This window comes from Staurois parvus, unplaced genomic scaffold (assembly GCF_062004578.1).
Source record: "Staurois parvus isolate SC_StPar_1 unplaced genomic scaffold, SC_StPar_1.0 ptg000007l, whole genome shotgun sequence".
Taxonomy (NCBI): Eukaryota; Metazoa; Chordata; class Amphibia; order Anura; family Ranidae; genus Staurois; species Staurois parvus.
In genome coordinates this window covers 1056826-1083409 of record NW_028317803.1, presented here as the reverse complement: position 1 = coordinate 1083409, position 26584 = coordinate 1056826, and positions in this window count along the sequence as shown.

Below are 26584 nucleotides of genomic sequence, written 5' to 3'. Positions count from 1 at the left end.
CTGGCGACCCTACTTTCTATCCTCTAAAATACCCACTAGCATTCTTGGTGACTTTAACATCCCTGTTAATGTTAACAGTTTGGCTACAGCTGAATATCTCAATTTAACCTCATCTTTTAATCTAACACAATGGACACACGCTTCCACTTACTCCAATGGTAATACCCTTGACCTTGTATTCTCCTATCTCTGCACTCCAGGCAACCTCACCAACACCCCTTTCCTCTCACTGATCACAACCTCATCAGTTTCACAGTATCTTTGTCTCCAACCACCTACCCCTCCAAGCAACAAATGATTGCTTGTAGAAACCTACTGACCACCTCTATGACAAAATCTCACCCCTTTCCTTCCCTAACCTGGCTATCTCTGTCTAAAACAGTTCACTATCATCTTCACTGGACACACTTGCTCCTCTACCTACACGAAGAATTGGGACCCAACCGTTAAAACCCTGGTAAATAGACAACATCAGAAATCTCGAGACGTTGTCATGCTCTTGAACGACTGTGGTGTAAAACGAAATCCCTGCAGGACTTCATCCATATAAATTTGCCCTCCTAAAATACAATTCTTGCCTCCATGCTGCCAAACAAACCTACTTGCCTCTTTTATTAATACCTTGTCATCCAGTCCTTGTCGGCTCTTCAATACTATGCCTCCTGAGAGGGGGGTGTGCTCTTTTTCCAATTAAGCACTATTAAGCATTTAGATGCTGTATATGCCGCAGCAGCTTTTTATATGGTTTGGTAAGATTTTGAGTGGGCTGGCCTAACAAAAACAGCTTAGGTTTAAAAGGAAGAGGGGCATCAAATAATTGTTGTATCATTTGGTGGACTGCTCAAGAATAGGACACAATCTGAGGACAGCTCCAGTAAATATGAATAAGGGAGCCCTTAGCACCATTGCAGTGACAGCAACGGTCACTGGCTGTAGGGTGTATGGTATGCAGAAGTTCCGGGATGAGGTATCAAAAATAAAGCAATTTATAAACATTTTCCTTGTAAAGTGTACAGCTAGAACATTTAACAGCCTAAGACCAAATAACTTGCCAAGTCACCAAAGTAAGCTCTTCCCCCAGTATATTTTCCTACTTTTGCATATAAGGATGTTTACCTAGGGTCTGGAAAGGGAAAGCATTCAACAGATTATAGACATCAGAAAATAAGCCTTTCTAGGATGTTGGTTTGGGAAACTGTAGTGTGTGGGTCATGGAGAGAGCATAATGTCTTATCTGGAAATAGGCATAGCGAGCTGCAGGTGGTAAATCGTGCCTAGTTTGAAGTTGTTCAAAAGGAAACAACTAGCAGGTGAGGGGGTTTACTAGCTGCCAAATTTGACTCATAACCAGTCGAGCTATCTTGCACCTCGGGGTTGTAGAGAAAAGAAGTCACCAGGGAAGCATTTGATGTCAATGCATATTGAAGCTTTAGCATGTTCCACAAGTTGCACAGGAAGGATACGGTGCACATGAGTTTGTCAAGGGGCACTGCCACATTCAGCACTCCACAGAAGACTGTTTGAATGAATGGGGGCTAATCAAAGTTTCTCCACTTCCTTCCTGCGGTTATAAGCAAACAGAGTGGACCATGAGACAATGGCTTTCATCTTTGTGGCATGATAATAAGTCAGCAAGTTCGGGAAACCCAGTCCCCCCTCAGTCTGTGAAGCAGCAGTATGAACGGAAAGAAGAGAACCCGATGTCTCTTTTAGGCCCATACAAAGTCCATAAAGTTCACCTGTAGATTCCAGAAATGAGCAGGGGGAATGGGAATTGGCAATGCTTGAAAAAGATATAAATGCTTAGGAAGTATATTCATCTTAATGGAGATGATGCGGACTATCCAAGAGATTGAGTAGGTCTTGCATTTGAGAAGGGAGCCTGAATAGATTTAAAAAGAAGGTTTTCCTTATACAGCAAAGCAAAGGATGAAGTGATGTGGACCTCAAGGTACTTGATTAAGGAGGATTTCCAAGAGTAAGGAAAGGTGAAGGACAGGTATTGAATATCCGACTGAGGGATATTTAAAGGGACAGCCTCTGATTTAGATGAGTTGATTTTATAGCCAGACAACAACCCATGAATGCCCAATTTCTTATGTAAGGTTAAGAGAATTTCATCCACAAAGAGGATGATTTTAAATTCTTTGCCTCGTACTGGAATGCCATGCACATCGGAGTTGACATGGATGTGAGCTGCCAGGGGTTCTATACATAGTGCAGATACTGTAATGAAGAGGAAAGGGAGCAGCCTTGTTACGTCCCACTTGTAACTGGGGAGGGTGGCGACAGCTCATAGAGGGTTTTAACTTGTGTAGTTGGGGAGGTATAAATGTGTTAAATCACCCTAAGAAAAGGCCCCTTAAGGTCCACATAGGTAAGGCTTTCAAAAAGGAAGGGCCAGATAAGGCAATCAAATGCCTTTTCAACATACAAACTAAGCAAAAGAGCAGGACGCTTATCTCTATGTCCACTAAATCAATCACCCATCAAGTACTATCGCCTGCCTGGCAGAACGGTTAGGGAGTGACTTAAGTGTATTCTCTATTTCCTCTTCTGTCATGGGCCATTAAGATAATGGAAGTCAGGGGAGGAAAGTGTGGGCATACCGCTTTGTGCTAAATAATGTTGTATGCCGCTTTGGAAAGTTATAGATGGTGGATTATGTGGAATATCCACATTATTATACAATTGAGAGTTAAAGTCACCAAACAGCTGTACAATTGAGGTTGGGTGTGAATGTGGTTTGCTGCTTTTGTCCTATGCTGTGTCGAGGAATGGACTTTGATTCTAATTCCACTTTAGAAGGTAAGTGTTTACGCAAAAAATCATTAAGTTGCCAGTGACAAGCTTTCAGCTTTGTGGTATCAAGGGACAAAGTCAATAATATAGGAGCATGGTCTGACCAGGATGTAGGCAAAATGGCAGCCACATTAAGTGTCCGTAGCATGGGATTATGTAGGAAGATATGCTCGAGACATGAAAGGAGCAAATGTGGATAAGAGTATTACATACATTTTCTTTCAAGCAGATATAGAACACACCATGTGTCGAAAAAAGCACGCTGTCTAATGAGTTGGCAAAAAAATTGAGAACCTTTAGATGTGCAAGAATGCGAAGTCCTAGCATGCAGGTCTATCCATCACCGGTAAGAATGGTAAATTGTTGTTCCCTGCTATTACCAAGAACTTATGCTCCAGGAGATTGTAAAATTGAGCAGTTTGGTTGACATTGGGAGCATACATGTTACATAGGGTTATGTCATGGGTCTACCAAGCGCCCCTTAGGATAATAAAGTGACCCCTAGGGTCAATGACCGAGTTCACAAGCACAAACAGAGAGACTCGCTTGATAAGGATAGCAACTCCCACCCACTTCCTCCTATTGGAGGCTTGATAAATATGGGAATAATAGTGGGACACAAATGCTAGCTTGCCTCTTTGTCTAAGTGAATCTCCTGTGCAAAAAAACACTTCCTTCTCAGACTGTCTAAACTCCAGAATTGCCAGGTTGCATCTATGGTTAGAGTTCAAGCCATTAACATTTAGGGATAAGATCTTCAGCATAATAAAATGTCAAGTGATAAACAGAAGTAAGTATGGCAGCACAATAGCACTACTGAAAAGAGAAAAATCGCCATAACCCCATAGTAGTGTGTGGCGGGTCAAGGGACATGGAGGGACATGGAGAGACATGGACAAATAGCAAGGTAGAACAGGGAGAAAAAAGAGAGAAAGAAATAATCAGTTAATCAGTTTCAGCTGCTTTGGTGTTAATGAAATTACCAACAGGTGCACTAGATGGGCAACAATGAGATGACCCCTAAAACAGGAATGGCTTTACAGGTGGAGGCCACTGACAGTTTTTTCCCTACATATCTTTTCTTACTGTTTTTCACTCGTTTTGCATTTGGCTAGGGTCAGCTTCACTACTGGTAGCATGAGGCGATACCTGGATCCTACAGAGGTTGCACAAGCAATCCAACTCCTCCAGGATGACACATCAATATGTGCCCATGATAGAAAGTTTACTGTGTCTCCCAGAAAAGTCTAAAGAGCATGGAGGTGATTCTAGGAGACAGGCAGTTACTCCAGGAGAGCTGGACAGGGTCCAAGAAGGTCCTTAACCCATCAGCAGGACCGACATCTGCTCCTTTGTACAAGGAGGAACAGGATGAGTACTGCCAGAGCCCTACAAAATGACCTCCAGCAGGCCACTGGTGTGAATGTCTTTGACCAAACAATCAGAAACAGACTTCATGAGGGTGGCCTGAGGGCCCAACATCCTCTAGTGGACCCTGGGCTCACTGCCCAGCACCATAGAGCTTGATTGGCATTTGCCATTGAACACCAGAATTGGCAGGTCCACCACTGGCACCCTGTGCTTTTCACAGATGGGAGCAGGTTCACCCTGAGCATGTGACAGATGTGAAAGGGTCCAGAGAACCTATGGAGAATGTTATGCTGTCTGTACCATCGTTCAGCATGACCGTTGTGGTGGTGAGTCAGTGATGGTCTGGGGAGGCATATCCATGGAGGGATGCACAGACCTTTACAGACTTGACAATGGCACCCTGACTGCCATTAGGCATGGGAATGAAATCCTTGGACCCATTGTCAGACCCTACGCTGGTGCAGTGGGCCCTGGGTTCCTCCTGGTGCACAACAATGCCTGGCCTCATGTGGCAAAAGTATGCAGGAAGTTCCTGGAGGATGAAGGAATTGATACCATTGAATGGCCCCCACACTCACTTGACCTAAATCCAATAGAAAACCTCTGGGATATTGGAAATACCCCAGGACACCACCAGTCATCTCATTAGGAGCATGTTGTCAGGCATGCATACAAGCACGTGGGGGCCATACAAACTACTGAGTACCATTTTGAGTTGATGCAATTAAATTTCTGCAAAATGGACTAGCCTGCTGCATCATTTTCAGTTTGATTTTTTTGGGGTGTCTTTGAATTCAGTCCTCTGTAGGCTGATAATTTTCATTTCCATCAAACAATGCGGCACACTTATGTTCCTAACACATTACCCAGTCCATATCAATATAGATATCCAGCATGAGGCTTTTCCCCATTGAGATCTGATTATGCTTTCAAAGTGTTCCTTTAATGTTTTTGAGCAGTGTATATTTATATTGCCTGATTGTTTTGTGCACTGGAAAAATATCCTATACTGGGAATATACTATAAATTTAAATCAGTCCTCCTTACATACATGCAGGCCTCCACCTGATAATGATATCCTAATCATTGTTTTGTGGGTGTATACAGTCAACACAGAGGTGTCCGTTTACCATTCTGTTATCTGGCCCAGTTTATCACATTGTGGCTATATACTGTGTGCTAAGCTCTCAGGAATGAGCCTGTCTAATAAAATTGACACTTCTCTTCTTCTTCCAGGGAGAAGAGAATGTGATATATGATCTAAGTAGAATATGCTTATGGATTGAGTGTGGATTCACACGTGTGGAGCGGATTGAAGCTCACGTTTCACAGCTAATTGGCACAGTAGTTGTTCAGCAGTTCAGGTCAACTTTACATCAGGTTCAGGACAGGTTTGCATAAGGTTCAGGACAGGTTTACATCAGGTTCAGGACAGGTTTACATCAGGTTCAGGTCAGGATTTTATCCTGATCACAACTGATGACATGTGCGGTTTAGAAATATGCGACATGTGGTACAATCTGGACAGCAGTAACAGCCAGGTTTGCCTCTTTTGCTCCTCCTTCAGTGTTGCAGAAATATTTTTTGTAGCCTTCCCCAGATCCGTGTCTTGCAATAATCTCTGCAGGCACTTCCTTTTACCTCATGGCTTTTGCTCTGATACAGTATATATTGTCAGCTCTGAGGTTTTTTATAGAGAGGTGTGTGCCTTTCCAAATCACATCTAATCAGAAACATCACATGGTTTCCATACTCACTCCTTCTGTTTTTGATGGTATGTTTTTTTCTAGTGGTATTAGTCTTGGGGTTCCTACCATCATTCCTCATCTGCAACTATTCATTTATCTTTATCTATTCAGGATTTACCATCCTCAGGTTTCTTCTTTCTGGTTGTGGAGTATTGATTCACATTATGCACCTTTGTACATATCCTGTTTTTGTGCACTATCAGTGTTTTCCGTGGATCTATGTCATTTTGTCCCATTTAGGTGCTATACTAGACTGATTCTTCTGTGTGGTGTTTTGATTGTCCAGGCCCTTTTTCTTTCATGCAAACCTCACTAGGTTCCCACATTTACTCCTTCTGTTTGGGATGGCATGTTTTTCACCTAGTGGTGTTAGTCTTGAGGTTCTCACCATCATTCCTCCTTTGCAACTATTTATATAGCTGAGTCCTCTGTTTTTTTCTATCTGGTAGTGGAGTATTGATTTATAGTACGTACATTTGTATGTATTCTTGTCTTTGTGCACTCTCTGTGTTTTCTGTGGATCTATGGTCTTCTAGCAGATGCTATTCCCACTCCTGTAATTGTTTACTTTTGGCACATGTGGGGTATTTGGTCTTGGGTAGTATTTTTGTGGCCATTTGGTCATTTTTCATTTATTGCTTTGATGTCCTAGCATATCGCTTGTTGTTTTATTATTTTTTCATGGTACTTATTATGGATGGTCCATGCCGGTCTGGTGTTTGCCAGGTGCTAGGGCGGCCATCTTGTGAGTATTCATTACCTGCTTTGTTTGTACCACTTTTTCTGCAATTTGTAGGAGCTATTTTTGATACCTTGATTTCAGCTAGGATTTAGCATGTTCTTCTTTTTTGAATAACTATTGTATTTTAGATGTTTTGTGATTTTTTTTACATTTACCCTATATGTGCCTTGCTCTGTATGAGGTCATCACTAGGGGGGGTGTTGTTGGTGGGTGGGACTTTGGGTTTATTAGTCTGTTCACTTCTATGTTGTAGTGTCTTGAAAAAGATGGACTGAGCTTCATCGACACATTGACAATAAAAACACTACTGTTTTTGATCTTCCTCCTCTTGAAGACCAGTGAGTGCCTCTATAGTCATATGTGTGCATTTCTCTTGATCATTGCAAAGATGTTTCTACACCTACACTGGAGTGCACCTGTGGTAAATTATATAAATTGATTGTATATGATTTGGAAAGGCCTCTTCCAAGAGCTGGTCGCCCGGCCAGACTGTGCAATGAGAGGAGAAGGGCCTTAGTAAGAGTTGACCAAGAATCCAACAGTCACTCTGAACTTCAGAGATCCTGTGTGATGATGGGACAAAGTTCCAGAAGGACAACCATTACTCACCTCTCTTACTAGGGCCCTTCTCCCGATTGCTCAATTTGGCTAGGTGACCACCTTTTAGGAAAGTCCTGGTTATGCCAAACGTCTTCCATCTGAGAATTAAGGAGGCCACTGTGCTCCTCCTTCAGTGCTGCAGAAATATTTTTTGTAGCCTTCCCCAGATCCGTGTCTTTCAATAATCTCTGCAGGCACTTCCTTTGACCTCATGGCTTTTGCTCTGATACAGTATATATTGTCAGCTCTGAGGTTTTTTATAGAGAGGTGTGTGCCTTTCCAAATCACATCTAATCAATTTAAATTACCACAGGTGGACTCCAATCAATGCGTAGAAACATTTCAGCAACGATCAAAAGAAATGAGAGGAACCTGAGCTAAATTTCAAGAGCTGCTGCACAGGATCTAAATATTTATGTCAATGTGATATTTCAGTTTTTTCTTTTTCATAAATTTGCAACAAAATTCTAAAATTCTGTTTTCAATTTGACATTATGGGGTACTGAGTGTAGATTAATGAGAAAAAATGAATTTAAACAATTGTAGTATCAGGCTGCAATATAACAACATTGACAAAAGTGGAGAAGTGGAGGGGTCTGATTACTTTATGAAATATATATATATATATAAACCTGCTCTACAGTGTGAGAAGGGTTAATACTGTATTACTGGGTCTGGGTCGCTCTGCTTCCTCATCAGATTGCAGCTTTCCTTTTGGTGCGATCACCGTCTCTGAGGTGGGGAAGGAGGAATGGATATATTTAAAGAGGGAGAAAATAGAAAATAAAAAATATAGCATACACAATTGCTACACAAGTCATATTGTAATTGAATGTTATTACACTTCAATCTGCAGCACTGTAATTTTCTATAAAATGCAATGTAATATGGCAACCTGGAGGCGTTCTGTACACAGATGGTTTACAGAACGCCCCCCACCCCGAAATGTAATTTCCTGCTTGTGTGATTGGCTTACTGCCTTTCCCAGAAGTATCTCAGTCATATAAGTATAAGTCAGATTTTGGGCATTACCTACAACAAAAATATCATTATTGGTGAGCTACTCCCAAAGGCAAATCATGTCAAAAGGGATGTAGACTTGCCACTTTCCTGATTGGAGCCCTGCAGGTGCAGCAGCCTATTGATAATGGTAAAAACACTCACATTCAAATGGACACAGACAAACATCTGTTTCTTTAGAATAAAAGGTAGGAATCTGCAACAAAGTCTGGTAAAATCCTTGCAATTTACATTCTCCAGAGGAGCATGTTTTTTTGGTACTTGTCTGTTAATTCACTGGATTTATTTATTTATATAAATAAATTATTTATTTATATATATATTTATTTATTTTTTTTTTTTAATTTAAATATATAAAAAAATATATATATATTTATATATATAAATAAATTAATCCGGTGAATTAACAGACAAGTACCGTTTTTTTTCTCAACAAAAGTGGAAATAATCTTTAATACACATGGCCCGTCAGGTGCTTATATTGCACCTTATTAAGCCAGCCATTTGTATTGAATGCCATAGCCACCTCTCACTCAGCTGTGAAGAGAAGCAGAGAATGTTCTATCTACTCCTCAGCAAAGCTAGGTAAACTGTTGGACAGCTGAGAAAAGTTACGATAGTCACTGCCCCAGCTTATCTCCCTTTAATATATGGACAACATAGTACTAATATTATATTATTAAATTGTGGTTAAAATGGTACTAAGCAGTGCCTACTAAAAAACAAGTTTAATGATCCCTGAAGGATTTATTAGCCAAAGCATTATGTACCTCCTATGCAAGAATGGTTGTCAGTGGTAGTTGTATTTACATGTATCACTGTATGTGGCATTTCACTCCCCACACACACACACCTTTAGTAAACTTTATGCAACAACAATTCAACACAATCAAGTGTAGCTTTTCAGTTAGCCAGCTTGGACAGGTCTTTTCTATTTTCTTAAATGTTACACAAGGATATCAAAAATAAACCAAACAGAACCTTAAATCGGCACCTTTCCATTTAAACCCATCAAATTTTAAACTTCAACACTGGGACATATTCTAGCACTTGAAATCTAACCTGATTATACTAGTCTATTTTTACATATTTATATAGATATGAATTCATATATCAATGGTCTGTATACTTATGTGCAACAATATTTTCTGCAATTGTGCAATATTTGAATTGAGCATATTGTAGGGCTATGCCAGCATTGATAATAGGACATTGCTCTTTAGGTACTGTGTATCTGCTTTATCTAGTTTATGTCTTTTTCCCTTGTAGATTTTATGCTGTTGCACATGGGAACTGTTGATCAACTTAGATTTAAAAAGCCTAATTTGTACCCACAGTTCTATGTTTCAAAGGCACAAGGAGAGTAGAAATAGAATTATTAAAATAGATTGCCAGAATACGCTGTGTACATACAGCCGTGTTCAAAATAATAGCAGTGTGTTGAAAAAAGTGAATAAAGCTCAAAATCCTTCTAATAGCTTTTATTTCCATACACACAAATGCATTGGGAACACTACACATTCTATTCCAAATCAAAACATGAAGAAAAATATATCAAATTTGTGTTGTTCCTCTAAAAAAATTGAAGAAAAGTGAATATTAGACTGTTCAAAAAAATAGCAGTGTTTGTATTCTTCTTTACAAACTCAAACATTCACTATATAAACTAAAAAATGTTTTTGAAGATTTTGCTTTCCTTTGAATCACTTAATTAATATTTAGTTGTATAAGCACTGTTTCTGAGAACTGCTGTACATCTGTGTTGCATGGAGTCAACCAACTTCTGGCACCTGTGAACAGGTATTCCATCCCAGGATGATTGGACTACATTCCACAGTTCTTCTCTATTTCTTGGTTTTGCTTCAGAAACTGCATTTTTGATGTCACCCCACAAGTTTTCTATTGGATTAAGATCCGGGGATTGGGCTGGCCACTCCATAACGTCAATCTTGTTGGTCTGGAACCAAAATGTTGCACGTTTACTGGTGTTTTTGGGGTCGTTGTCTTGTTAGAACACCCATTTCAAGGACATTTCCTCTTCAGCATAAGGCAGCATGACCTCTTCAAGTATTCTGATGTATTCAAACTGATCCATGATCCCTGGTATGCGATAAATAGGCCCAACACCGTAGTATGAGAAACATCCCCATATCATGATGCTTGCGCAACCATGCTTCACTGTCTTCACAGTGTACTGTGGCTTGAATTCAGTGTTTGGGGGTCGTCTGACAAACTGTCTCCGGCCACTAGACCCAAAAAGAACAATCTTACTTTCATCAATCCACAAAATGTTGCGCCATTTCTCTTTAGGCCAGTCAATGTGCTCTTTGGCAAATTGTAACCTCTTCAGCACGTCTTTTTTTCAACAGTGGGACTTTGCGGGGGCTTCTTGCAGATAGCTTGGCTTCACATAGGCGTCTTCTAATTGTAACAGTACTCACAGGTAACTTTAGACCTTCTTTGATCTTCCTGGAGCTGATTGTTGGCTGAGTCCTTGCCATTTTGGCTATTCTTCTATCCATTCGAATGGTAGTTTTTTGCTTTCTTCCACGTCTTTCAGGTTTTGGTTGCCATTTTAAAGCATTTGCGATCATTTTAGCTGAGCAGCCTATCATTTTCTGCACTTCTTTATATGTTTTCCCCTCTCCAATCAACTTTTTAATCAAGGTACGCTGTTCTTCCGAACAATGCCTGGAACAACCCATCTTCCTCAGAATTTCAGAGAGAAATGCACTGTAACCAGCATGTACAACATTTGCTGCCTTCCTTCCTTAAATAAGGGCAATAATTGCCACCTGTTTTTTAAAGAATGAATGACCTCACTAATAGAACTCCACACTGCTATTATTTTGAACATGCCCCTTTCAATTAGTGATTCAATGACACAGAATCAGCAGCATGCATGTCATGACTGTTGGGTCTGTTGGATTTTTATTACTCTACTACACCTGCTAGTAAATTATTTGCTATGTAGAAATATCATTTCTACCAAAAACAGTGATTGATCAGGTTAGTGATGTCTGACTGCTATTATTTTGAACACAACTGTACATAGACTTATGCCCCTATAAATGTGAACTACTGACTGCAAACTGTTCATCTTTTGGCTGCTTTAGCAGTTACCAATGTCCAGACTATTGATACTAGAAAAGCATATCTAAACTATCCTCAATGCTCTTGGTGTGAATGCTGTGCTGTTGATTTGGTGTTTTTCTGCTAATAGGACACAATTTTTCTCCCACGATCTTCCTAAATGCTCATTTATTTAAGAATGTAGCATGTACAAATGGTCAAATATGTGTGTTAAAGGACTGCTGGTTGAATATTGTTGTTTCTGAATCACATTAATAGGATGTATAGTTGACTGCATTACAAAAAATGTAAGCACTGCACAAACGGTTAGCGCTATATAAATCCTGTATAATAGTATTATTATTATTAAGTATTTTCAGCTCAACAATCCGGACTGCATGCATTGCTTTCAAGTGCATTTAATTAAAATAGGCAAGGTCATATTTCTTAGGAGTTGCTTTTTTTTATATACTGGCTTCTGAAAACCAAGGGTTATAGTAGAACACATGACCTTGTCTTCAAAAAATAAATCAGCATCTACCTTTACAGCAGGCATTTGTTAACTGTGCACTCTCTTGAAGAGCAACCACTATCTGAAACTGTGTTGAATAGCATATCCACATGCTCGGTGCTGTAGTTCTTCCCAGAAACCACAACCTCACTACAAAATACAGTAGTGGTAATGAAGCTGGTGGGAGGAACCACAGTGCCCAACAGGGCACATACTATGGCACAAATCAGAAGTGTAAGATAGCAGCAGCACCCATAGCTCTTTAGGAAAGCAAGGCTTTAACAACCAGCCTGGAAAGTAAGCATCAAATTTCTATTGCAAGGGGCTGTGGACTTCATTATTTTAAACTAAAGTGAGGATCAGCTTATAAATGTTCTTGTGTTTTCACATAAATATGACAGCTTTTAAATCACTTCCTGCCTGTATGACATCATATGACATCCTGGATTTTGAGAGGAGATATCTGGATGATGCCTGCAGTTAGAGTGATTCCCTGTTTTGTAAAAGTCACCCTAGCATCTGATTAGCCACTGGATTGCTTTTACAGACAGCGGGAGGGATGCCCCCCCTCCCACTGCCCAATGGTGCCTCTCCATGCTCTTCCTTGCGATCAGGGAGCTGAAGAATTGATCAACCAGCGGCGTGGGGCTAACAGCTGGCCTTGGGCCACTGCCATTATTTTGCTGGAAAGCATCGATCAATTTTTTTTTATCTCATGCTTTCCAGCATAGAGGAGATATTTGGGGTTAGAATATTTGAAATATCTTGCGAGCCAGAAAGCAGACAAAAACTCCTTATTTATACACTTTAAAGTAGGATCGCAAACCTCTAGCACATAACTACCAATGTGGCAAAACGCGAAATAAAAATATAGTGTTGCGCTCCCAAACCTCCAATCAATATATTATTATTTAAATCACTAAATCTCTATTATAAAGAACACAATAATTAAGAATGATGTGTGTAATTGATCATAAATTCTAATACTCATATACTTTGAATAAATTCAGATAAACCATGTGCATAAATCAAACAAATATCAAATAATAAAGAATATATATAAAAAATAAAAAATAATAAATAATAAATATAAAATAAAAAAATATAAAAAAAATATAAAAAATAATAAAAGTGGAAATAATGTCCCAAAAAGTGACTTTGTGCTGAAAAATCTTCAATCTATAACGATTATAAATCGGTGACTGCTTGTGAATCCTCCCTCAAGTGAAGATGTGCGCTCACCTCATAGGAAGCCTGCAATTAGGCTATATAAGCTTGCGGTTCTCCTCCTTTGGAACCTGCTTGTTAAGAACTCCTGCTTTAAGATATCCGTGATATACGACATATGCTATGGGGTGAACCTCCTCTCCAGAGGGTGCAATTCCTTTATATATTCATCTCCTTGCAGTTCTCCACATACAAAAAAGATCTCGACATGGTGCTTTATCTTTTATAAAGATTGACTTTATTTGCTTAGAGTATGGCACTCACATGTAATGTGTACGGATAGTGGTAGCACAAATACGATCCAAAACTACCGCTGACTGTCGGAGCTGTGTACCCGTGGTCCGGCAAATGAACTGACTTCCTCCGAGTGACGTTAGAGTCCCACCCCTACGCGTTACGCCACTGGTCACGTGGCTTCATCAGGGGGATTTGATTGCATATTCTTTATTATTTGATATTTGTTTGATTTATGCACATGGTTTATCTGAATTGATTCAAAGTATATGAGTATTAGAATTTATGATCAATTACACACATCATTCTTAATTATTGTGTTCTTTATAATAGAGATTTAGTGATTTAAATAATAATATATTGATTGGAGGTTTGGGAGCGCAACACTATATTTTTATTTCGAGATATTTGGGGTCTTATAGTCCCCAGGTCTTTCCATGAAGAGGACCATGCCTAAGAAAGTGCCCCATCCACTTGTGCTCACACTCAAAAGTGAAAGCATAGGTAGGTCACACCCGCATATGTAAACGGCTTTAGAAAAGCACACATGAGGTATTGCCACGAACATTATAGTGAGAAAAATAATTCCAGCACTAGACCTCCTCTGTAACTTTAAAATGGTAACCTGTAAAAAATTAGTAAGAAGTGCTGTCTATGGAGATATTTAAGTACTGTAGTTTGGCGCCATTCCACAAGTGTGCACAATTTAAAACATGATATGTTAGGTATCTATTTACTTGGCATAACATCATATATTATATTTTATCCAAAAAAGTGTGTTATATATTGTTTTTTTTTCATTTAAATTCATTAAAGTGTATTATTTCCCACAAAAAATTGTGTTTGAAAAAATCTTGCGCAAATACTGTGTGGAGTAAAAAATTGCAATGACTTCAATTGTATTCAATAGGACCTCTGCTAAAAAATATATATAATGTTTGGGGGTTCCGAGTAATTTTCTAGCAAAAAAATAAGATTTTTACATTTAGGAGAGAAATGCCAGAAGTGGCCTGGGTGGAAAGCAGGGGCGGACTGACCATTTGGAAACTTGGGCACTGCACGAGGGCCCGGGGTCAGTAGGGGGCCCCATGAGATGCCCCTGGTACCTTTTTCATAGGCTTTTTTGAGTTTGGGCAAGAACACAGGGGCCCCATGATCTCCTATTGCCCGGGGGCCCCATGAGTTGTCAGTCCGCCCCTGGAGGGAAGTAATAAGCTTCTTTAGTGGCTCAAAATATATAACACAGACTCAACTCTGAACTGGCTATATCAAAAGATAAAATATTGCTGAGTTCAATAACTCAACTTTCTCTTACCCTCTTTTATTGCTGCTTGAGAGACCTATTAGTTCTAATCAACTTATGCTGCTGACATGTTAAATACTGTATTTATTTATCATTCAATTCTGAATTGGATGTGGGTGCAGTAGAAGACAGGTAAATAATTAACTGCCAAAATATGAATGGAATCATCATTTGCACATCCCAGTTGTAGCTATCACCATCTATAACTTTGCTTGTCCTTGAGCCAAAATTGTATTTCTATCATCCATATATTGCTCTTTAACTCTTCTTGTGGCACCAGCTTTCCTTGACATCATACAATATTGCATTACCATTAGGGAAATAACATTTTATTTTGACTTTTACATGTGAAAAAACAATATATAAAAATAAACTGTATATTCACGGTGTTGCCATTTTCCAGTTCATTATTAGGTCTATGTTGCCAGACAAAAGCTCCCACAACTAGTAGACTAAAAAGATATGTAAAAATAATGAGAATTTTAAAATCCCCACATCTACACTCAGCATTATATTGCTCAGCATGTTGCTTGGTGAAAAATATGAATCCTGGGAATAATATGCTGTAAAGTGCGCAAATAATATCTTCATGAAGTAGCAAATACACTCACATAAATCATAACATAAGCAACTTTGCAGATACAGATCAGAGCAGAAAAAAAATCTCCAACTTTATATTGTAGCTAGTTCTTTTTTGTCTACTTTGTTTTAATTTCTGAAGATATGGTGGGAATTGGTGGTGGGGGTGTAGTGTAGACCAAAGTGTAAATTTAGTAAAGTGAGCAGATACATGTCATATAAATCAGTATCCCACCATGCTAATTCATTTCAGTTTCACTTTGATGTTAGAAATAAACACTGTTTTCACCCCACTCAGTGAGGTGCGAAAAGTATAATAAATCAACCCCAGTTTGTTAAATGCTTTCCTTAGTATTATCAACCTGGAAATAATAAGTGTTAAAAGGGTTAATAGGGGCTTGGTCTTTGCAGACTTTATGCAGAATTCGCTTTACTTCAGTAATTGATAGTTTAGATTTTAGAGTAATTTGCTAACTCATTACTTTAGTCTGATGGCAGCAGTGCAATAAAGAGAATCTACATTAGGAGGTACTGCCAAAGGTAAAATATACTTGACTACAACATCATACAAAAATTACAAATGTATGTTAAATAGTATGCAAATTTATTTTTCTGGATAATAAAAACATTCATACAGATTTAAAAGTAATCTGAGAGCAAATTTCTCAGTCATACAGGGGCCTCTCATGGATATGTACAAGATCCTACAATTATTTCCTTATTCCACGCCACTGAAATCTTAATTCTTTTATTTCTTTTTCATACATTAACCAGTTTAAAAATTTCCCTTAAACTAACTTGTTATTAATTTTAGTAAGTAAACATTATTATTATTATTTATTATTGGTCTGTTATACAAAAACTGCTTGTCAATATATAAGGAAATATTTTGCCACAGGAAAATTGCTATAAATAAAATTGTTCATAACTTTTGTATAGTTTTATTAGCAGATTGTTGAAAAGAAGAAAAAAAAAGGAAGTTAAACATACATTGAAACCAAGCTCAAACAACTATATTGCCATAAAAACTTCTGTTGCTTTATGAAATAAAACTGATTTTTGCACAGACATCAAACATTTTAGAAAACTGTAAATATATATATATATATATATATATATATATATATATATATATATGTGTGTGTGTGTGTGTGTGAAATGAAAGCAAATATTCCCTAAAGTATTAGAAAATACTAGATATCTTATAATTACAAATGTAAATATTTTATAATTTGCAAATTATATCTCTGCAATTAAAATTATGCCCATTAAATAAATCAAGCTTTTGCTCTTTTAAAGTTCTACACCAAATCGAGAATTCATCTTTTTTTTTTGCAATTTACATCTACTAAGTAAATCACTGAACAGATGACTCTATGTAGGAAACAGAACTGACAGATGGGAGATTTAAAACAATTATCTACTTCTAAAATGACCATCATGTGAGATTCACTAAAAGTTACTAAATACGGTCACATGAACCACAATTTGTAAACATTTTTTAGGCAACTCATATAATGTTTGTAATATAATGAAAAGTTAAAAATGTGTTTAATTTATAGTTCAAATAATATCAATTTATTATTATTTATTATCAATTTATTGATATACTAAATTATCTTGGTAATGTTGTCAAAACGGCACATACAGCAAACTCATACACTGTCATATATTCTGGAGAGAACTTGAGAAAGAACACCAGAATGCCTAGTAAATATTATTCACTGTAATACATTTAAAAAAATAATATAATGTAATAAAGTATCAATCATTTATTTATATATACTGTACTCTACTCTCATCAGGAAAGGGCGCTGAAATGTATAATTACAATTATATAAAGGTTATTTCTCCCTTTTTCCTTTACCATATCTTCATGTAGGCCATAATAATTATGATGGAATTGCAACTCCGTATCCATCTTTGAATTTCAACATGCTGTAATAATTTCTTTAATTTCAGTAGAAAATTAAACTTAGCTTTAATAGCTTAACAAATATGGTATTGTCTTATCGTATGCAATATATGTCTTTTAAAAGTTTGGATGAGGAATATTACCTTCTGGTGGAATGTCCAGATTTTATAACATAACATTACACACTCAATATACAATATGTATTTATGTTTTTGCTTTGATATATTAAACCATTTTATTTTTTAAGTTTTAAAAAAATGTGCAAAATCAAAACTTTTTTTAATAGAGCGAGTACGGGTAGGCTTTTATTTCTGTCAGTGTCTCCTTTGAGGAGATTTATCCTTTCACGCTGTTCTTTTCCTATGTCCATGTCCAAATTGTAATTTTTTTTTAAGGAAAAATGGTGGTGAGCATTGCTTAGCCACACTTAATCGTAGTGAATCTACCACAAGACAGGAAAAACAGAGAACTGATTGGAGGGGTATTTTGCATATGTTTACCATTTTCAAGGCATGTGTGTGTCTTTATTTAACTTGCACTGAGTTGAAGAAGTGACGGGTTCACTTACCTAATTTTGTGCACATTTGTCTAATATAACCATGTAATAGCATATTGCAGTGTTTCCCAACCCAACTCCATTCAAAAATGTCAAAAACTAATCTAATAGTTTTACGCATTGCAGAGCCATCCACACACGTAAGACACCCAATGTTAGAGGTGATTTATTCTTCCAATACAAATACACTTTTGTACATTGGTACTGACTAGTAATCTATTGTTTCTCTTCTCCCTCAGTTTCTCTCCCTCACTCAGCTAATGTGACCCCAATGCTAACAGGGGGGCAGGGGAGGGGCAAACAAGGATGTTGTGCAGAAGTCCTCCTGATCTGCCAATGATATCATTGGTTGTTAGAACGTGGGGCCTCTTGATGCCCAAGGTTGTATTGCTACACAGTAAAAGCTTGTGGCCTTTTGTAACCAACTAGCAAGCTTGAGTCACCTGCTGACTTGTTGAGAAAGTATAGGCAATTTGGGGCAAGTTTTTAACATTTTTCCAAGGCACCCCTAAAGAACCCATGAACCCAGGAGGCACCCCAAGGTGCCTGGGTGCCTTGGTTGAAAAAGGCAGGCATATCAGGTAAAGTAAGCGAGGCATCCAATTTCTCTACAAAATGTTTATAAAAAAGAGAATGGTTGGAACTTGTCCCCTGACCCTGTGCACTTTTGTTCCTGAAACCTCTATATAACTTAGATTTACCACTATACTACACGTTCCTCCAGAATCAATCTTACCACCAAGTAAAGTCAGAATACTATTGCCAGTTGCTTCCTCAGGGTATCGGAGACAAAATCCTCACCTTTTTCCTGGGTGCATAAGAGCAGATGTGGGTTCTGAAGGCAGAACTCAGTTTAGGTTCAGGATTTAAAGTGGTATTAAACCCAAAACCAAAAAATGTAATATATTGCAGTGTGCCTAACATTAGATGTGGTGGCTGCAATAGTTTTCTTTCTTAGGCTTTTTCCCTCTGTTTTCACCTGCTGATATGGCCAGTAACACACCTCCTGGGTTAGAGTACTCCCACTCTAGATGATAGAGGCACCTTTGACAGTATATTTGGAATTATGGGGGGATGGGAGTGTTAGATGTACGGGCAGATTAAGATACACTAAAACCTTGAAGCCACACTTTATAAGCAGTTACATCAAACAGTTTTGTTCCTTTTGGGATAAAGATTTTACATAAATAAATCAAAGCACCCCTCTTAGCGGTAAATGGTTTGTCTCATCCCTTTACCTGCTACATCTGAAAAAGAATGAGTTCTTTTGAAAAACAACAGACTTACTGACAAGATTATCAGATGAAAATAAGATAGCTTAAAAAAGAAATCTAATGCAGCTATCACATCTAAGAATGGGTAAGCTGCAATATCATAAAAGTTTGCTTGCAAGTTTAATACAGCTTTAACACCATGGAGAGAAATTAGAAATAACTGAAACACTTGACTTTTTTTTTTAAATAGGGAAATTTAAGGAATGCTCAATCAAATTCATTAAAAAACAAAATTCAAAAGAGAAGCTGCAGACGCCTTTTGTAAATACCAACTTGTCTTTGATAACATACCTCCTAGAAAGAGGTACTATTACACAGTGGCTAAATGGTTAGCACTTCCACCTGGCAGTAAAAGGGTCATTGGTTCAAATCCCAGCCACGGCACCTCCTGCCTGGAGTTTGCATGTTCTCCCTGCGTGGGTTTCCTCCGGTACTCTGGTTTCCTCCCACATTCCAAAGACATGCTGGTAGGTTAACTGGATCCTGTCTAAATTGGCCCTAATATATGTATGTATGAATGTAACTTAGGGACCTTTAGATTGTACACCCCTTGAGGGTCAGGGACTGATGTGAATGTACAATATATATGTAAAGCGCTGTGTAAATTGATGGCGCTATATAAGTACCTGAAATAAATAAATTATTAAGAGTTAATTTACTGCTTAAATTGTTCTTTGCAATAGTACAATAATGAGGAAATCCTATTGTTACATTGTGTAATTTACCAGCCACAGTTGGCATGTATGGCAAGCAAACCCACACTATACCTGCATAAAGACAATTTGAAAATAGTTTGCACTCTGTTAAGACCACTTTAACAATGCATAACTGAATTCAGCCATACATTGTATGTATACCACAGGATATAGTGGGCACTCATACATCTTCCAAAGAAGGGTAATAGCAAAATTGTTTTACTAGACGAATGTAATAACAACTTTGTTATTACCTACGAAGCAACCTGTGAGTATCTGCTATATCCTATGGTAGATTACTATATTCATGTTGAGAATCAATGATGGTACCATCATTTTGCATACCTAATATGCAGTATATTACTATAGTAAAATGTTCTGGTAAAGCATGATCTGTAAATATATCTATAGAGAGTGTAGAGTGCCCATGCCAATGACTGATGTTTTCTTCATAAGAAATGGTCCCTTAAAGTCTACTGGTAACCTGACACAGAAAGTATCAATCTCCAGAGTCTGGTTCCTCCTGTTGATCTTCGTGTAATTACTGCTTTCTGCAATAACGTGTAGTTCAGCAGTAGGAACAAGTAAGAGTTGAGAGGGACCCAAGAAAGTGGCACTCTTGGAGGTACCAATTTACCACCAGACCACAGGGGCCAATTTTTTATAAACAAAGCAACATTAAGTAGCAAAGGCAACAGGAAAGGTAGATATATTTTTCATTTACGAAGTATGCTTTGCTTGAACATTTTACTATAGTGACAGAGTCACTTTAAGTGTACTGTTCTTTGCACTTTAATCCCCAGTTATTTTTTTTTTTTTTATGTATACAGGTGCATTGCATATAATTACTTTATTTAAATAAACCATAACAGTTTTTGCTTCAGTTTGGCTGATGTGATTTCCTTAGATACAAAATAGCACTGGTACCAGTCAACAGCACAGTTTTCCAACTTTGCATTGTCAACATGAAGCACCTCACAGGCTTTAGCAAGTTCCCAATATCCAAAGAACATTTTTCATGTGATATGATTGAGTGGAATTGACATACTAAGGGGGGAATAGAGTATTGTCAAGCTATGTTCTGTTGAATACCTAATCCTGTATAAGTGGGAAAACAGGATTTTTTGTACAGGACTGGATTATTATATTCAAAATAGATTTACAATATTTATTAATCTACATGAATATTTACTTAATCCACATTCAATGTAAAAATGTTCTGTTTCTTTGGTAATTCAATTTGATTGTGTCTGTTTGCATATCACCTAAAGCTGAATAACACTCTAAGTTAGATTTTCTAAAAACATAATTCACAATCTCTAAATAAAACTTTCACAGTACCACATAAATTCTAGACCACCCCAAAATAAAGCAACATACCTGTTACTACACAATGTCAGATTGTTAAGATACACAAGACAGTCAAACTTATGCTCAATGCAAAAAGTTTATTTAAAATGTTAGTTTAAAAAGTAAGGATCCAAAAATATAGACAACTCGCTTAAAAGAATAGAACCGTCAATACACAAGAAAGCATTTCATGAATGTTTGTAAACTTTCATAGCTTAGTATTGGAATATGTGATGGGGCATCCTTCCTGTATTCGCTGTCAATGCATAACGTGGTTACCGTCAGGATGGAACAGTTTTTGCGAAGTACACTAAACATAATCAAAATTATATCATTAAGTAACAAGATATTAAAACATTCAACAAAGATTAAGAAAATACATTAAAAATTCTTTCACGTGACCATGCAGTGCGACAACTGTGCAAAAGTCTCCTGGAGGACACAGGGGCTTCAGGGGCCACAACCAGCAACAGCCATGGAGGAGATGCTGGCCGCACAGAACAATGCCACCCTGATAATATGTAATATACACATAAGTAAATGGGGCCCAAAAACCATGTCCTCAAATAATGCTCCATTCCCTGTATACTTACACGCTTTTCCAAAAAAGGGGAAAACAGCCAGAAGAGAATACGGGGGGGGGGAGGCGTTGACACAGCTGATTGCAATTGCTCTCCCTAGCACATACACCTTATAGCTACTGGAGGTAATCTAAAATAAAGAGAGAAAATATATAACTAGCTACATAACAGCACTGAACCACTCTGTCCCAGAAAAAGACAGATCCCAATAAATCAATATTCTGCTCTGCAATATCCACTAAGACAAAAGTGAAACCCTTCATTCACTATAAAAGTAACAGTTACTACTGGGGCAGAAGTAAAACTCTACATACCTTGTGAGACTAGAACCATCAATGAGTAAAGCACTGAAAATACCTTGCAACACACACCCTAAAGATTGGTGTACCCCTAACTCAGCTGCAAAAAAAAGTTGAACTGCTAGCTATAACATCCACCTGTGTGCAGCAATGCATAGTAAAGTCAATGCATGGCATACCAACTGTTGCCACAACATTGAGATATAATTGAGTCAATCTATCATATACTGAACCCATAAGCCAAACATAATCTCAACTTCAGCATGCCCCCATCAACTGTGAGTCTGCACAAACACTGCCAGAGCAATGATGCTAAGTGGCATCTATAAATACCTGCATGGTGCTACATGATAGATGGTGTCACTGCGCCGTGTGCATGCTGTCACCTTGCATGCACAAAATGGAGCTCCACAGTGTGATAACCAGGGCCACTAGCCTGTCTGCCCATTCCTGGGACCACCCAGCGCCACCCACAGGAATGGAACAAGGAATGGTGACCCAAACAGTGTAAAGGAGGGTGGAACCTGGCATCCAAACATGGGGGTTTCAGAAACAACCACACCTCCAGGACTGGAAACCTAACTTCAACCAAGGAGAGGCTAATGTACACCACCACACATACAGTATGTCCTACCACAAAACCCTCACAATGCGCCACCACCTGGGACACTCTGGAGAGGATTCCTACATACAATTTCAGTACTGTGGCTAAGTGGCTGGCACTTCTGCCTAGCAGCACCAGGGCCGTTTGAATCCCAATCATGGCACAACCTGCACAGAGTTTGCATGTTCTCTCTGTGCCTGCATGGGTTTCCTCAAGGTACCCTGGATTCCTCCCACACTCCAAAGACATGATGGTAGGTTAGTTGGCTCCTGTTTAAATTGGCCCTACTATGTATGAATGTGAGTTAGGGACCTTAGATTGTAAGCTCCCTGAGGGCAGGGACAGGTGTGCATGTATAATACATATGTAAAGCACTGTGTAAATTGATGGCACTATATAAGTACTTGAAATAAATAAAAATGATAACAATATTTATAAGCAGCCCACTAACTGGACCCGCACAACTCAGGGAGAAAGAAAAAAGAGAAAAACCAAAGGGGTGTCACACCCTATGAATAAATCCAGGAAGTGACGAAACACGTCAAGGGATGTGACTCTGGACGCAACCAGAAGACCAGAAATAGCGGAGCGGCCATTTTGAGAATTGGAAAATTACACCTGGCGTTCCTGGAAGCTGCTTCGAGGTTTGGAGTCATGGGAATAAGGCTTTGTTTGTGGTTTTAATGTAAGAGCAACCAATAAAGTGTGTGTTTATATCTTTTATGGAATTACACTATATGGGTCTGTTCCTCTTTCCTATATACCTTTATATACTGTGGAACATTGGTACTATGGAGTATTTGCACTGAGGCTGTGATGACATCTATGGAAATAATACTGAGGCTGTGATGACATCTATGGAAATAATACTGAGGCTGTGAAGGCATCTATGAAAAATAATGAACATACCCTCTGCTGGATTAAAGAGGGCCCTCCTTTCCTTCTTGTATTGAACTGTATTGTTGCTGTATTGTTTCCCGTTATATTGTAAAGCGCTGAGCAAACTGTTGGCGCCATATAAATCCTGTATAATAATAATAATATTGATTTGGTAAGTGTATTTAATCCAGACACTTTAGAAGTGCACACTGAATGCCACTGAAAATAGTATTAATATTTTTTTGATTATTGATTCACAGAGTGATGCATGATCACGGTTTTACACTGGTGTTCACAATCACATATGTGGTCCTGTTTTATTTGGAGTGAATAGTGCACGTTTGTTACATTATTAAGGATTGATTTTATTAATGGTAATGCACTATTAAGTTTTTCTTATTCTGAGGTTCACGTTTCTTTTGGAGCCATTCCAAGATTGGAACTTTATGGGCTTCCACCATTATTAATGTTTTTGTTGGATTCCTGGAGGATTTATGTTGACTACTTAAAGGGTTATTTATACATATATTTACTTTCAAGGGTGAAAGTTAGACCTTTTTTAGGCTTACGGGTGTAGTTAATATAGATCCGGATACCATATCTTGTTATTCAGTATATTTCAACATGCCTCCCAATCGGCATGAACAATTTCCCATTTTTGATGTAATAAATATGATCATTCATTCAACGCCAAAAGGGGCGTTTCATCTTACCAACGTAAAAGGCCCCACATTTGCAGAACAATATGTACATCACCCCTCTAATTTTACAATCCGCAAAATGTATGAGCATGTGTGTGCAACCATTGGAGAGAGTTAAAGCATTACTAAACCCAGGACCTTTCATTCTCTCCATCTTCCACAATACACAGAACATGGAAATGCAGTTATTTTAGTAAATATAAACTGCTAAATACCTTTCCTCATCAGCAGTTAGAGCAGTCTTGTGACTTCTATCAATGTCCTGCCGAGCACTGGTTAAAGCTTGTAGGAGTAGTTTTCTTTCTTCTGTAGGAGGATGCAGAACCCCTGACCTCTGTCTGGACAGTGCTGATTGGCCCTGTGCTGATCACATGCACTCTCACAAGAAAAAAAAAAAACTCTCTAGTAATACACACCAAACTGAGCATGTGCAGAGTATGTCCACACGATATGTCTTATCACGAGACCAGAGGGGGCACTGATAAAAGAGGATCAGAGAAGTCAGGATCAAACAGCATTTTTACACAATGCATAGCATTAACCCCTTAGGTTCCACAGTGAGTATAACAAGCATGCTTTGTTTCATATACAGACTGATTTTATTGTTGTGGGTTTAGTAACATTTAAATGTCTGATTTTCAAGAATCCAACCACAGAATTCACATTATCCGCACCCACAGTATAAGTATATTTACTTACTAGATTTGTCATGACTGCCCTTTCCTCTTTCAAATGGCTTTGTCTGGAATGGAACATGCTCTTCTAAACATTATCCCAGGGTGGTCTTTCACACACTTCTTTATAATGGGGTCATTTGTAAATATTTCTCTAAGATCCTACATATCTGGATATTCTGTTTTGAGAATGTAAAAAAAGCCTCACTGTTTCTGAATGAGACCCCTGCCTGCCCTTACACAACCAATCCTGTCTCCCATAATTCCTAGCCCTATTAAAGGCCTTCTTGAGTATGGTACTTACAGGTACTCACAGGTACCCGCTCTCCAGCAATCTGTCCCTCAGTGTAGCAGCCTCCTGTTTAAAATGGATTTCACTAGAACAGATAAATCTAGGCCTCAGGTACTGGCTATACGGTATATTATGCATAAGTAGCCTGGGGTGTGAACTTTCCACATAAAATATGGTATTACTGGCCATAAGTTTAGTGTACAATGTAGTCCCTATTACGCCATTATCCTATATAAAGATCTCAAGATCTAAAAAGGTAACACACCAATAATCACTCTGTATAGTAAATTTGAGATTGAGTGCGTAGTCACCAAGAGTGGTCACAAAATGTGTAATTTCCTGCTCTGCCCCTGTTCAATATATGACATCTTCTGTATATAGCAATACCAAAGTAAGTTATGGGACCAACATTTTGCATACCTCTCCTTAGAGAACACCATACACACCCACCCCCCAGGTACAAGTTTGCATTTTAGGGCACACAGCTTGTGCCCATACCTACCTTCTGCACCTGGAGATAGTAGGCCCCATCAAACATGAACACATTTGTGCAAGAATATGCTCCAATAATGCCAAAATTAGCTTGCTATATTCCCATGAGGTATGTCATCTGTCCTATAAAATGCTTTCTATCACCTGGATACCCAAATTATGTGGGATGCTACTATATAGTGCAGGGGTGGCTAACCTGTGGCTCTCCAGCTGTTGTGGAACTACATTTCCCATGAGGCATTGCAAAGATGGGAAGTTACTGACTTGCAGAGGCATGATGGAACTTGTAGTCCTGCAGAAGCTGGAGAGCCGCAGGTTGGCCACCCCTGATATAGTGCCTCGATATCTATCAATACTAACTGTGTTCCTGGGGGTAACTCAATGTCATCAAGTCACTGAAGTAAATCTGCTGTGTCTTAAAGTGGAACTGCACCGCATTTGAGTACCACAAACCAAAAATGCTATATAATTGATTTTTAATATTCAAAACAAACTCCTCCACCCATCTATGTCTCCATGCTTTGTTTTGTTGAGAAATCATTTTGAAAAACACCTCCTGGCATTTCTGGCAGTGGCCACCTTGAGTAAGGGCAGATGATTCATGTAGCAGTTACTTCCTGGAATCCATCTGTCCTCAGCTCAGGCATTGGCTGAGCTGAGAACCCTCCCTCCCCTCCTGAAGACACCTAGGATGTATGCCATCATTTGCCTAGGTGTTGAAAGCAGGAAGTAAATAAAGGAATGCAAAAAAAGGTTAAAACAAGTATATATGATATACTTTCCTATCTAATTATTAATGGTAGCAGCATAAGGATTAGAAATAGTCCATGTTGATTGAAAGAGTGAAGTTCCACTTTAAATATATTATGGCAGTGATGTTACAGGTGGACATAAATATGCATGACAACTCACCATCTCCATTTTGGCGCTCATACCCAAAACAACAGGTCTCCTGGTAGGAAGCTTAAGGTGTTTGTGTGTTTGTGGCAATGCATAAAATGTTGGAGTTCTGGGTAACTTTACCAGAACAAAGCATACATTTCCTAGTGCAGGATTCCCTGGT